At 46.3% G+C, this 15683-nt stretch overlaps 1 long non-coding RNA gene across 1 annotated transcript in view; it reads right to left on the bottom strand.

Moving 5' to 3' along the window:
* LOC134343672 (uncharacterized) overlaps window positions 1-15683 on the bottom strand; it is a 34567-nt gene that overhangs the window by 1013 nt on the left and 17871 nt on the right. The window contains exon 2 of the long non-coding RNA XR_010017314.1: window positions 7108-7299. This is a non-coding gene — a long non-coding RNA (uncharacterized LOC134343672). The remainder of the gene's footprint in view (window positions 1-7107; window positions 7300-15683) is intronic.

The raw sequence follows: 15683 nt of genomic DNA, 5'->3' as shown, positions 1-15683 counted from the left end.
GCCACTCTGTTCTAGTATGTTCTACGTCCTTTGTCTTCTGTTTCATTTCACGTTTCCACCATCTGGAATATTTTGTCTTTGGATTAGGGTTGAGTTATGCTCATTGCCTTTAAATGTCATAACTTGGCTGCCAAACTGCACACAGTCAGAGCCTGCAAAAGCAACGTGATGCTGGCCAGACCGCCCATTCGGCGCCGTTGATTGGACAGGATATCGGAGATAATTCCCTGCATTAGAGCTCAGGGGATGTGTTACGTCCACACGACGAAGCCGCCGCTGACAGACAGTGTCTCTGACGGCCCGGCATGAGAGTGGGCCTCGGTCTTCGTGCCCGCTTTGAATTTGGATGTGCAGATGCACCACAGCAAAGGCTCGGCCCAGGACTGCAAGGAAGTGCAGAGAGTTGTGGACAGAGGCCAGCACTGTCCACAATAAATAATACTGAGAACATGAGCTGTAGAGTCCTTGACAGAGTCCACAGGCGGTGGGATCAGTTCAGTGTTGAGGTGAGTGAAGTTATCTTTGCTGGAGGCCGATGGTCACAGGCTAAGAGCTGTTCCTGAACCTGCGGATGACGCAAAAGTCTGAAAGCATGTGCCAGCAGGCTCAAGGGCAGATCCGACCGCCTGTTGTAAGACAACTGAACAGTTGCCTAGTATGATAAGATGAACTCTTGGCCTCGCAATCTGCCTCGTTACAACTTGCATTTTATTGACTGCCTGCACCACGCTTTCTCTGTGATTCTTACACTTTATTCTGCATTCTGTTATTGTTTAACCTTGTTTTACCTCAATGAACTGTGTAATGATTTAATTCGTACAAACAGAATGCAAGACAAGCGATTCCAATTCCAATAACGATAATAGAGCGAGGAGACAGATGCAAAGGTCCACACCTCAGTTTATGGCAGCAGCTGTGTAACGGAGGACTCACTGATTTAGGGTAGGCGCGCCGAGACAGACATCAAGTGTTCCTGCAACCTATCTCATTCCCTTATCTCAATGTGCTGAAAATTCATCAACTGGGTGAAAGACAACCTTGGGTCTAGCCGAAACCAGCACTTGGAGATAACAGGGTGCTGCTGACTGGCATCATTCAGGAGGAGGACGAGGACAGGAGGACACACTGAAGATCGGTGGGGAAGGACCACAGTCTTCTGCACCCGGGGGGGCTGAGTTGGGTGGGGAAACCAGTCGAGCAGTAAAAGAGTCCATCACCCTTCTTGTTTCACGGCAGGAGTACACAGCAAAACCACGATTGTTAAAAGTAATAAATCGTGCAAGAAATGGGAATAACAAAGTGGTGTTCATGGACCGTTCAGAATTCTGACGGCAGAGGGGAGAAGCTGTTTTTGAATCACTGAGTGTGGGTCTCCAGGCCCCTGCAGCCTCTCCCTGATGGTGGCAGTGAGAAGAGGGCGTGTCCCGGGTGGAGAGGGTCTGCTGTGACAGACTCTGCCTTCTTGAGACACTGCCTATTGACGATGTTTTTGATGGCGGGGAGGGTCGTGCCCGTGATGGAACCGGCTGCGTCCATGACTCTTTGCAACCTCTTCCAGTCCCGTGCGTTGGGGCCGCCACACCAGACGCTGGTGCAGCCAGTCAGAATGCCCTCCACTGTCTATCTGTAGAAACGTGCTGGAGCCTTTGGTGACGTATGAAATCCCTTCAAACCCCAACTGAAGTCGGGCCACAGGCGAGCTTCCTTCAGGAGTGCATCAATACTTAGGGCCCAGTATCGATTCTCCAAGATGTTGATGCCCAGGAGCTTGAAACTGCTTGCCCTTCTAACTGCCAATGCCCTCAATGAGTACTGGCGTGCTGCCCTCAGCTTCCTCTTCCTGAGGTCCACAATCGATTCTCTGGTCTACAATATTACTGAATGTAAAGACAATGAAAGCAAACGTTTTGCACCATCTTTTGTGTGTACATATATGTATATATTTTATTGTGACTACGCTTTATTTTTGAAAATTAAAGAATTTAAAATGCGGGAGTATTTGCCAAAGGACAGTCTGAAGTTCAGTGCGAAGTCTCCGTGGGGAAGGAGCCACAGGCCGAGGTCCATCCACTGCTGGACTCCGAGAGACCGGGCCCGGGTTAACAGCCTCTCAAACACTTCGTCGTTGAGGAGGAATCATGAATGGATTTGACATGTTGTAATGAAGTCATGGTATGTGGAGAAAGATATCCAAGGTATACTTACTGCTTGGTGTATGTAACAGTCACTTGAAAACAACCAAAACGCCTGAGAGCCAGAGTGCGGGAGTTGACACTATATGACGACCCTCCAAAATAACTAAATTACAGGTCGTAAAAAGAAAGTTGGATCTTATAGCCATAAAGAGACTCACAAAATTAAATTAGCAATATAGCAGAGATTGTAAATAAGCATAATAATGAAAAAAGCTTTCCAATTAGCAGTCAACAAAAAAAAAAATCATCCCCAGTTGCCTCAAACTCTCAACTAGACTAAACTAACCGAAACAAATTGAGGATACGTAATGATGTTCATTTGCTTGTAGCACACCCTAGACCACGTGACAGATAACCCACAGTAAATGCGCAACACAAAGCACAATACAGACTGACAAATAGATTCTTGGCTCCTGTACTGTACGTTAGGAAAAAAGAATACTTTTTGGATAAACGAGGACAGCTCCAGAGAGGAGGCCACTGATTTTGAGATCTGTCTTTGAATGACTGCTTACTTCAGTCACAGCTCTATCCAAGCTTATACAAACTCACACTCATAGAGTGTGTACAGCATAGAAACAGGCCCTTCAGCCCAAATGTTCATGCTAACTATTTTGGTCATCAACACTAATGCCATCTGAATGCATTGGATATGGATCTTTTTACACCTTATCTATTTAAAACTATATTCAAACTTTGTGGAGTGTTGTTGCAATTCTGGTTGTCCCATTATAGGAAGGATGACAAACCAGAGAACATCTGCAGACGCAGGAAATCCAAGCAACACACACAAAACGGAAAAGAGTACAGTCGACGTTTCGGGCCAAGACCCTTCGGCAGGGCTGGAAGGACAAGGACGCTTTTGGAGAGGGTGCAGAGGAGGTTAGGCAGAATTCTGTCTGGATTAGTGGATTATGGGCTGTTTTCTCATCAGAGGCCTGAGAGAAATTTGTAAGATTAAAATTAATCAGCCAGCATAATCAAAGACTCCACTCACCCCAGACATTCTCTCTCTCCTCTGTCCCATCAAGTGAAAGATACAGGAGCCTGGAAGCATGTACCACCAGGCCCAAGGACAGCTTCTTCCCTGCTGTTATAAAACTACTGAAAGGGCCTCTTGTATGATAAGATGGACCCTTGATCTCACCATCTACCTCATACCTACACTGCACTTTCTCTGTAACTGCAACACTTCATTCTGACCTCTCAGAATTAGAATCAGGTTTAATATCAATGGTGTATGTTGTGAAACTTGTTGTTATGTGGCAGCAGTACAATCCAACGCCAAAGGACCTGTTACAGGTCCACAATCCCTTATCCGAAATCCTTGGGGCCAGTTGCATTTCGGAATTCAGAATTCTTCGGATTTCAGACCCCGCCCCCTGATACCAAAAAACACGTATGCTCAAGTCCCTTAACCTGTCTCAGTGTGGTGGACTTTAGGACCCGGCGGCACACCAAACCTACGCACATCCTCCTGTATACTTTAAATCATCTCTAGATTGCTTATAATACCTAATACAATGTAAATACAATGTAAGTAGTTGTTATACTGTATTGTTTAGGGAATAATGACAAGAAAAAATTTTATTTCCAACAAAAACGTTCAATAAAACATAAAAGTATACAGCTTCAAATGAACCGAATCAAACACATGGTAAATGACTTATTGGAACAAATGTAGAATGTCACTGTCACTATAAAACTTCAGTAACTTGTCTTTCTGTTTATTTAAATCATATACAGTGGTAGTTCCGACACTATTTTCTTCAGTCAGACGCCGCACAGACACACCACGATCAAGCTTCTGCAATAACTCCACTTTCTGCGTTATTGATAATGGTAGATGCTTCCTTCTCTTTTTCTCATTGTTACCCAAAGGGGTATCTGCAGCTCTTTCTGACATTTTCACAGTGAAATTAAACACAAAGTCAACAGTGAACACCGAATATCAGCGAACAGCAAATGCACGTGTAACCAGTACGAGCGCTGAGCCACAACTGACGTCTGGCAACCTCTGCTCGTGCTGCCACGTCACACCTGAGTGACGTCAGCTGTTGGCAAAAAAAAACTTCGGTTTTCGGAGCTTTTTGGATTTCAGTATTTTGGATAAAGGAATGTGCACCTGTATTATGTGAATTGTTCAGTGTACCTACACTCAGTGGCTACTTTATTAGGTACACCTATACACCAAATCATTAAATCTAATCAGGTAATCATGTGGCAGCAACTCAATGCATAAAAGCACACAGACATGGTCAAGAGGCTCAGTTGTTTTTCAGATCAAACATCAAAATGGGGAAGAAATGTGATCTGAGTGACTTTGACCATGGAATGATTGTTGGTGACAGACAGGGTGCTTTGAGTATCTCAGAAACTGCTGATCTCTTGGGACTTTCACATACAATGGTTTACAGAGAATGGTGCAAACAAAAATCCAGTGAGTGGCAGTTCTGTGGGCAAAAATACCTTGTTTATGAGAGAGGTCAGAGAAACATGGAGCAGAGAACATAGAAATCTACAGCACATTACAGGCCATTCGGCCCACAATGTTGTGCCGACCATGTAACCTACGTTAGAAACTGCCTAGAGTTACCCTACCGCATAGTCCTATATTTTTCTAAGCTCCATGTACCTAAGAGTTTCTTAAAAGACCCTATTTTATCCACTTCCACCACCGTCACCGGCAGTGCATTCCATACACCCACCACTCTCTGTGTGAAAAACTTACCCCTGACATCCCCTCTGTACCTGCTTCCAAGCACCTTAAAACTGTGCCCTCTCGTGCTAGCCATTTCAGCCCTGGGAAAAAGCCTCTGACTACCCACACGATCAATGCCTCTCATCATCTTTATCAGATCACCTCTCATCCTCCGTCACTCCAAGGAGAAAAGGCTGAGTTCACTCAACCTATTCTCATAAGGCATGCTCTCCAATTCAGGCATCATCCTTGTAAATGTCCTCTGTATCCTTTCTATAGTTTCCACATCCTTCCTGCAGTGAGGCGACCAGAACTGAACACAGTACTCCAAGTGGGGTCTGACCAAGGTCTTACATAGCTGTAACATTACCTCACATATCTTCAATTGAGTCCCTCGGTTGATGAAGGCCAACACACCATACACCTTCTCAACAACACTGTCAACCTGAACAGCAGCTTTCACAAGCAAGCTCTTGCTCCACCCTCATCTCTTTATACTGGCTTACCGAGTGTCCTTTGGACCCAGTCCCCAAGATCTTTCTGATCCTCCACACTACCAAGAGTCTTACCATTAATATTATATTCTGTCTTCAAATTTGACTTACTGAAATGAACCACTTCACACTTATCTGGGTTGAACTCCATCTGCCACTTCTCAGCCCAGTTCTGCATCCTATCAATGTCCCACTGTAACCTCTGACAACCCTCCAGACTATCCACAAGGCCCCCAACCTTTGTGTCATCAGCAAACTTACTAACCCAGACTCCTACTTCTTTACCCAGGTCATTTATAAAAATCACAAAGAGGAGGGGTCCCAGAACAGATCCCTGAGGGACACCACTTGTCATCGACCTCCATATAGAATACGGATCATGTACAACCACCCTTTACCTTGTGTGGGCAAGCCAATTCCAGATCCACAAAGCAAGGTCTCCTTGGATCCCATGCCTCATTACTTTCTGAACGAGCCTTGCATGGGGAATCTTATCAAATGCCTTACTGAAATCCATATACACTACATCCACTGTTCTGCCTTCATCAATGTGTTTAGTTACATCCTCAAAGAATTCCATCAGGTTCACAAGGCACGACCTGCCCTTGACAAAGCCATGCTGACTATCCCTAATCAGATTATGCCTGTCCAAATGTTCATAAATCCTGCCTCTCAGAATCTTCTCCAACAACTTGCCAACCACCGAAGTAAGACCCACTGGTATAAAATTTCCTGGGTTATCTCTACTCTCTTTCTTGAACAAAGGTACAACATTTGCAACCCTCCAATCCTCTCCCGTTCCTAGTGGTGATGCAAAGATCATTGTCAGATGCTCTGTAATCTCCTCCCTCACTTCCCACAGTAGCCTGGGATATACCTCGCCCGGTCCCGGCAACTTACCTAACTTAATGCTTTTCAAAAGCTCCAGCACTTCCTCTTTCTTAATGTCTATGTGCTCAAGCATTTCAGTCCACTGTAAGTCATCCCCACTATTGCCAAGGTCCTTTTCACTGGTGAATACTGAAGCAAAGTGTTCATTAAGTACCTCTGGAGAAAGGCAAGCTAACAGGAAGGTCACAAATACCCGTGTGCTACAACAGTGCTGAGCGGAAGAGCATCCCTGAATGCACGGCGGGTAGAACCTTGAGATGGATGGGCTGCAGCAGCAGACCATGAACATTCACTCATCTCCTGTACCTAATAACGTGGCCACTGATGTAGGTATGTCTTATGGAAATAGTGGGTCAGGTTCAAGGTGCTGGATGGCCATCTCCTACTCCTCACTCATATCTTCATAGCAGACTTGAGTGGACACTTGAGTGTCAGGAGATGTGGCCCCTCCAGAGGAGATGCTTTCATGAATTCTATTCACGTCTGTCAACACTGTCAAGAGGGTATTTATTTTTATTTGGAGACACAATGTGGAACAGGCCCCTCCGGTCCAACGAGCCACCTCGCCCAGCAACCCACCAACTGTATTTAACCCTAGCCTACTCACAGGACAATTTACAATGACTATTTACCCTACTAACCGGTACATCTTTGGACTGTGGGAGGAAACCAGGGCACCCGGGGGAAACCGACGTGTTCACGGGGAGGATCTACGAACTCCTCACAGAGGATGCTGGAATTCAACCCTGAACTCCGATGCCCTGAGCTGTGACAGTGTCGTGCCAACCCCAACGCTAGTGTGGTGCCCAAGTAGGAGGGGACTTACCTCATGACCTGATTAAAACTGTCCCCGCAGCCAAACTCGATCAGTTCACCTCCTCGTGTGGGAAACACTGCACTTCTTCCACCTGTGTATCTTACTTGACGTCAAAACGACGAGAGAAGTTCCAAAATACAAATTCTCTTTTTACCATGTAAACATAGCACAAAGGGTTTAATTCTTCAACCAGCCCGTGAGCTGTGAAATTAATAGGACAATCAATTAATATTATATAATCATATTTTCCAATTATGCACAATTAACATTTGAGGTTGCCATAATTTGAAGATCATTTCATTATTATTCATCATTCATTCCACATTAATGGTCTGCATTTGACAACCAACTGCTTAAAGGAGACATACACCCCATCTAGAAATAGTTCATAATCTCATTAATATTATTTCCAGAGAACAGCGTACACGTCAGGAAGGAAAACATTGGGATGTCGCATGGCTACACGTATAAGGAGAGTTTGGACAGGCTGGGAAGTGGAACACTGAGGGCTAATATAGAAGAGATCTATAAAATTATGGGAAGAAGGTGGGAATGAACCCAGGTTTATTTCCAGCTGCTGACTGTGTGAAGAGTTTGTACGTCTGCCTCACGACTGTGTGGGTTTCCTCCCACAGTCCAAAGACAAACCGGTTGGTAAGTTAATTGGTCACTGTAAATTGTCCTGTGATTAGGCTCGGGTTAACTTGGAGCTTGTTGGACTGTGTGACTCGGAGGGCAGTATCTCAAAGGGTAGGCGGTCAGACACGACCACTAACACTTGCCCACGCTGAACCAGAATATGTGAGTCCTGGGTCGGTTTTTACAGCCAGGTAAGGACCCACCAATAGGCAACTCCTAAGAAGAAAATCGTACTCAACTCAAGTGATCACATGACTACTAGATATTCAGAATCTTCTTCCCGGGATAGGGGAGTCTAGAATTAGAGGGCACAGGGAAAATGTAAAGGAGATGTAAAGGATGTTCTACAAGTCGGTGGTGGCCAGTGCTATCATGTTTGCTGTTGTGTGCTGGGGCAGCAGGCTGAGGGTAGCAGACACCAACAGAATCAACAAACTCATTCGTAAGGCCAGTGATGTTGTGGGGATGGAACTGGACTCTCTGACAGTGGTGTCTGAAAAGAGGATGCTGTCCAAGTCGCATGCCATCTTGGACAATGTCTCCCATCCACTACATAATGTACTGGGTGGGCACAGGAGTACATTCAGCCAGAGACTCATTCCAACGAGATGCAACACAGAGTGTTATAGGAAGTCAACTCCTTTACAACTTTACAACTCCTCCCTTGGAGGGTCAGACACCCTGAGCCAATAGGCTGGTCCTGGACTTATTTCCCGGCATAATTTACATGCTACTATTTAATTATTTACAGTTTTATTACTATTTAATTATTTATGGTGCAACTGTAATGAAAACCAATTTCCCCCGGGATCAATAAAGTATGACTATGACTATGACTAAATCTGAAGGGGCGGTTTTCTACCTGGAGGGTAGTGGATATGTGGGACCAGCTGCCACAGGAGATGGTGCAGGCACGTTCTAAAGATATTTGGACAGGTACTTGTATACGAAGGACTGAGAGGAGTATGGACCTAATATGGGCAAATGGGATTGGCATTGATAAGCGTTGCAGTTGGCACAGAGTGCCAGTACAATTCTACCCTCTACATCGGCTACAAGGGTGGTTAAGAAGGCATATGGTGCGTTGGCCTTCGTTGGTCGGGGAACTGAGTTCAAGAGCCACAGGGTAATGTTGCGACTCTATAAAACTCTGGCTAGACCCCACTTGGAGTATCGTGTTCGGCTCTGGCTGTCTCATTATAGGAAGGATGTGGAAGCTTTAGAGAGGGTGCAGAGGAGATTTACCAGAGTGCTGTCTGGACTAGAGAGCATGACTAATGAGATCTCATTATATACAGAACACCCTCTGAATGAAGAAGTTATCCCTCAGGCTGCTATAAAATCCCTGCACTCTCACTTTAAACTGATGCCTTCTAGCTCTTGATTCCCCAACCCTGGGGAAAAACTGTGCACTTTGACCCTATCCGTGCTGTCATGGTTTTACCCTTTAAGATCACCCCTTGGTCTTCTGTCTAAAGTCCTAGCCTACAGGGAACAGTACAGCAGCAGGCGGACCATTAGGTGCACAATGCTGTCTGAGCTTGTTGTCATCTTCCAGTGCATCATCCGTATCACTCCACTCCCTTCACATTCATGTGTCTATCTAAAGTCCTCTTAAACTATGCTAAAAACAACCTCCTTCTGCTACGACCCCTGGTAACCCGTTCCAGGCAACTACCACTCTCCAGGTAAAAACTTGCCCCTCACATCACCTTTCCAAAGGGATTGGACAGGCTAGATGCAGGAAGATTGTTCTCGATGTTGGGGAAGTTCAGAACGAGGGGTCACAGTTTGAGGATAAAGGGGAAGCCTTTTAGGACCGAGATTAGGAAAAACTTCTTCACACAGAGAGTGGTGAATCTGTGGAATTTTCTGCCACAGGAAACAGTTGAGGCCAGTTCATTGGCTATATTTAAGAGGGAGTTAGATATGGCCCTTGTGGCTAAAGGGGTCAGGGGTTATGGAGGGAAGGCTGGTGCAGGGTTCTGAGTTGGATGATCAGCCATGATCATACTGAATGGCGGTGCAGGCTCGAAGGGCCGAATGGCCTACTCCTGCACCTATTTTCTATGTTTCCATGTTAAACTAACCTCCCCCCTCCCCACACACACACATACACAATCTAAAACATGTCCTCCAGTGTTCAACATTTGAAAGATTCAAAGTACACTTATTATCGAATCACATATGCAGTATACAAGCCTGAGGTTCATCTTCCCACAGGCAGCCACTAAACAAAAGAACAACATGGACCCATTCAAGAAAACGTCAAACACCCAACATGCAAAAGCCAAACAAATCGTGCAAACGGCAAAATAAAAACAAGCAAAAAAACACAGAATATAAAATATCAAACCACATTAAAACAGTCTAGGAGTATTCAGTTCAGTTCATTCCGATTTCACGCTGTGTTGTTCACTCACTGAAGGCTGCATAGTCAGTCTGCCTCAGTTAAAGTCACACAAAGTAAAGGAAATTAAAGGCATCCGCTAGTCTTGCGAGACCATGGATCTGCGCCTGGAAAGTCTTCACTCTCCAGGGCGCAGGCCTGGGCAAGGTTGTATAGAAGACCAGCAGTTGCCCATGCTGCAAGTCTCCCCTCTCCACGACACCACTGTTGTCCAAGGGAAGGGCATTAGGACCCATACAGCTTGGCACCAGTGTCATCGCAGAGCAATGTGTGGTTACGTGCCTTGCTCAAGGACACAACACGTTCCCTCGGCTGGGGCTTGAACTCATGACCTTCAGGTCACTAGTCCGATGCCTTAACCACTTGGCCACGTGCCCAAGATCACACAAAATAGCAATACATAAAGGAGTAACCAAAAACTAGAAGCACAGCCAAGAAGGGCCAAAAGGCCTGTTTCTGTGCTGTAATATTCTATGGTTCTATATCACACAAACTGCAGAGTCCAATCCACAAACCGCATCAATTAAACATTGCCCAAGACCCAAGACTCCAGCACCTTCCTCCAGCGGCAGTGAGAGAGTGAGGGAGAGAGAGACTGGTCAGACGCCAGCACCTTCCTCTGGCGGCTATGAGCGAGGGAGAGAGGGAGCCCAGTCAGACGCGGGCAGACGGTGCTGAACACCCGCTCACCTTCTGCTCTTGTCCTCACTGATTTCAGTCTTGCACAACGCTTTAATCGGCGAGATTGGCAAGAAATGGAGTCAACGTCGGTCACGCACCCCATCTCCAGGCTTCTTGGCCTCCAGGCCACAGGCTTCGCTCGAAACCTCACTGAACTCCCTCGCAGGAAGCAAAAGCACCAGATCACTAAATGGGCCCAAAAACACATAACCAAACTATAAATCACAGGTTGCAAACAGAATCATACTAGAAAGAAGAAGTAGTAAAATAAGTCCTTTCATGAACTGTCTGAAGGGGGTCGCCATTGGTCACATTGTTTGCAGGCACCACCTTTTTTCAGATAATTCTGCATTTCCATCCTGCTGAGGTGCCTTCAAGGTCCTGTATCTCCTCCATATGGTACCACTGAGAAGAGGGCATGTCCCAGATGGTAAGGATCCTTAATGATGGATGCCGTCTTCTTGAAGTATCACGTTTTGAGGATGTTCTCCGAGGTGCAGAGGCGAGTTCCCATGATGGAGCTGGCTGAGTTTACAACCCTTCGCGGCTTTTTCCAGTCTTCTGCATTGGAGCCTCCGCGCCAGGCGGTGATGCAACCAGTCAGCATGCTCTTGGCTGTCAGCAAGGAGGTGTTATTAGCAGTCCACTCTGACTGTGGTCCCCCAAATGAGGAACTCACTCATTCAGTTGCCGGGGAAGATATAGAGGCCCAGGTGTGAAGCTTATTGATTAGTACTGAGGGTATGATAGCGTTGAACGCTGAGCTGTAATCGATAAAGAGCAGCCTGATGTGAGTATTGTTGTTGTCCAAGTAGTCCAAGGCCAAGTGGAGAGGCAGTGAAATTGCATCCACTGCAGATCTATTGCAGCAGTAGGGAAAATACAGTGGGTCTGGGTCCTTGCTTAGTACTTTATACTTTATATTCTGCTGAGATGCGGGTTAATTCTAGCCAGCTCTCAAAGCACTTCATCACAGTAGATGCGAGTCCTACTGGGTGATAGTTGTTGAGGCTGCTGATCCTGCTGTTCTTGGGCACTGGCATGATCGATGTCCTTTTGAAGCAGTGAGAGGTTGAAGATGTCCTTGAACACTCCCGCCAGCTGACCGGCACAGGTTTTCAGAGCCCTCTCTAAGCCTTCCACATCCTTCCTAAAATGAGGTGACCAGAGCTGAACACAACACTCCAAGCGTGGTCTAACCAGAGTTTTACAGAGCTGCGGCATTACCTTGTGCCACTCGTGAACGTAAACCCCGACTAGTGAAGGCCAACACACCATACACCTTCTTAACCATCCTATCAACTTGCATGGCAACTTTGAGGGATCTATGGATGTAGACCCCAAGATCCCTCTGTTCCACCAGATCCCTCCCATTAACCCTGTACTCTTGCCTTCAGGTTCAACTTTCCACAGTCAACCTCTTCACACTTTTCCAGTTGGAACTTCATCTGCCACTCCTCAGCCCAGCTCCGCAGCCTGTCAATATCCCATCGTAACCCATGGCAACCATCTACACTATCCGCAAATCCACCAAACTTCGAGTCATCTGCTTTTAATTGCTAGTTTAATTCGTTCGGAGTAGCATTAGAGGCTGAAGGGCCTTTCTCTGTGCTGTCGTGTTCAATTGCGCTCTGTATTTCAGCTGTCTCTAGCACTAACGTCACCGAGTACTGAACATTCTTGGAGCCTCCCCTTGGAGCTGTTTGATTGTCTGTTATTGTAATATTTTATGTTATGTTTTAAAATTCAAGTCTGATGATCAATCAATCATACACATGAACAGCCAAACGAAACAACGTTCTTGCACATATAGCACATAAAATTATGACAGAAAAATCGACAGTGACAATAAATATAATGAGGCTCTCTGATGATTGGGGTCAACCATGGATGTTGCATCCCAGCTGTCTAACGTGATACGCAAGCCAAGACAGTACGATATGGAGAGCAAGCTGATGCCTGGGTAGCAGGCTCCTCCGCTCCACGCAGCTGATGAGTCTAAAGGAACGGCAGATTCTAATACATTTTGGCACCAGCAGCGTCGCAGGAGTTGCCAGTCAGTGTTGAACTCACTGCAGGACTGCCTTACGGGCTCCAGCTCCGGATTTTTCCTTGGGGTTTAGTCCCAAAGTCTTCCCCATGAGTGGGTACAGCCACAAGGCAGCGGAGGTTTGAGATCAGAGTTTTCCTTCTCCTAGATGAGAATGCCATCTACGACGGACAAGATGCCAACTACAACTGGTGAGCCCATCTACCCAAAGCAATTGGTTTTACGATGCAGTAACCCTTCTTCTGTCAGTAGAAACTGTTCCACCGGGCTTAGTAGCCAAGCCACACATGAAGGCCAGGAGCTGGACTTGGTTGTCAGAGGCTACTTGAGTTGCATGCTATAGGTAGTGGGAGCTTATCCTCACTTCTCCACCCCCTGACTATGGCAACCTTAAGGAGCTACAAAAATCTTTTAAAGAACAATATAACCCAAGCCACTGGGTGTCATGGCCTGGAGATTAATGATGCATGGGTGCTGTACCGGAGCCACATTTCTGCAAGAACAAGCCCATTTCGGTTAAGTGCTCAGTTAGTACATTTCCTTTTGCATATTATGTAGAGCAGTGAGATAGACCAGCTGAATGAGTGTTGTTTCAACAATAACCTTGCACTCAGCGTCAGCAAGATCCAAGAATTGACTGGGGGCTTCGGGAAGGGGAAGCCGAGAGAACACATACTCGACAGTGGAAATAGTGGAAAGGCTGAGCAGTTTCAAGTTCCTGGGTGTCGACATCTCTGTATATCTATCCCGGGCCCAGCATATTGATGCAATTACAAAGAAGGCACATGAGCAGCTATAATTCATTAGATGTTTGAGGAGTTTTGGTCTGTCCGGAGAGCATTCTGACTGATGCATCACTGGTGTGGGGGTGTCAGGGGTGCACCACACAGGAGCAGGAAAAGCTGCAGAGGTTTGTAAACTCAGACAGCTCTATCACAGGCACTAGCCTCCCCACCATCAAGGACATCGTCAAAGGATGGTGCCCCAGGAAGGTGGCATCCATCATTAAGGACCCTCACCACACAGGACATGCCCTCCTTTCATTGCTACCCTCAGGGAGGAGGTACAGGAGCCTGACGGCCCGTGCTCCATGTTTTAGGAACAGATTTCTGAATGGACAATGAGCCTCTAAGCACTGCCTCTCCTTTGCACTACTTGATTATTTTTCTTAAGGTCTTCTTGTAACATGCAACATTTTTTATGTCCTGCACTGTACTACTGCCACAAAACAACAAGTTTCACATCGTGTGTCAGTGGTAACAAACTCGTATCTGATTTTGAGCTTTCTCTGTAAGACTATCTCTCGGTCTGAACCACACCCAATATCTTGGGTGTGACAATAAAAACAACTGCGGTCATTTAACAACATCCCAGATACGAGAGCAAGATACCCATCGTTTACACTGGCAATGAGCTTCCTAGGAACACAATTGCTGTCAGCTTGAGTTATTTCTGTGCGTCAGAGAACCACTCAAATAAACCTCTTACCTTTTTCTTGATGCGGAGTGTAATATTTCTTCTAGCTGTGCCTGTAACAGACTTGATCTGTCGGTTATCCCTGGTGTATTCAAACTGCTTCCAGCTGATGAGCAGGGAGGGAGTAGAAACCTGGAAAAGGGTGCCATTTGTGCGGCCAGAAATGTTGCTGGTTGGCTAAGTGTGTAGGACGGGTGGGTCAAGCAGAGGAGAGATGATTGTGAGAAGGATTTCTGAGGCATGGGGCTCAGGAGGCTTCGGCAGGGAGGCACAGGTGAGGAGCAGGTAAGGTTATTGTTTTCTGGTTAGCTTGTGACTTTTGTGCCAGTGTAAGCAAAGTGACAGATAGGGCTGTGGGGTGCTCCTCCGACAAGAAGTCAGGGAATTCACCATCTGCTGACGGGACGAGCATAATGAAAGACCAGTGGAGCGGCTGGATGTCCCCAAGACCTGAAGTGGTGAGAGTTTCAGGTGGGTGGGCACACATCAGTGATAGTGATAGGTGACCACCAGGACAAGTAAGTAGAGTCAGTGGATGGAGCAAGTGGCCATTCCCCTCAGTAACAGGTTTGCCCCTTGGGACACTGTTGGAGAAGGGAGGAATACAACCTTCCGGAGACCAGCACCAGCAGCCGAGTCATTGGGACTGTGTCCGGCTCCGAGGAAAAGAAGGGAAGGGTGAAGTTACTGCAGGCAGAACATTTAGTGATGGAGGATTCGATACCTAAGTGGACAGGTCGGTCATCGAGACTCCAGGATGGTGTGTTGTCTTGTTGGTTGTTGACAAGGATGTCTCACAGTGGGTGGGGGGGGGAGGGTGAGCAGCCAGAGGTCGTGACCCAATGACATTGGCAGGAGCAGGGAAGAGTTCCTGCGAAGAGATTACGGGAGCTGGGAGGAAAGTTAAAAAGCAGCACCCGCAGGGTTGTAATCTCAGGATTGGTATTAGTATTAGTATCGGTTTAATATTGTCACAGGTACTAAGATACAGTGAAAAGCTTGTCTTGCGTACCTGTTCATACAGATTAAATCATTACACAGTGAATTGAGGTAGAACAAGGCAAGGCAATGGCAATGCAGAATAAAGTGTAAAAGTTACCCAAAAAATGTAGCACAAGTAAATGATAAAATGCAAGATTGTAAATGAGGTAGATTGTGAGGCCGAGAGTCCATCTTATTGTACAAGAGGTCTATTAAAGAGTCTGATAATGGGGGTATACGAGCTGCCCTTCAGCCTGGTGACATGTGCTTTCAAGCCTTAGTACCTCCTGGCCGATAGGACGGGGGAGAGAACGTCCTGGTGGTTGGGGTCTTTGATCATGCTAGCTT

This window comes from Mobula hypostoma, chromosome 3, assembly GCF_963921235.1.
Source record: "Mobula hypostoma chromosome 3, sMobHyp1.1, whole genome shotgun sequence".
NCBI classification, from domain to species: domain Eukaryota; kingdom Metazoa; phylum Chordata; class Chondrichthyes; order Myliobatiformes; family Myliobatidae; genus Mobula; species Mobula hypostoma.
The sequence above is the reverse complement of the archived record's forward strand: the minus strand, read 5'-3'. Positions and strand labels throughout refer to the sequence as shown.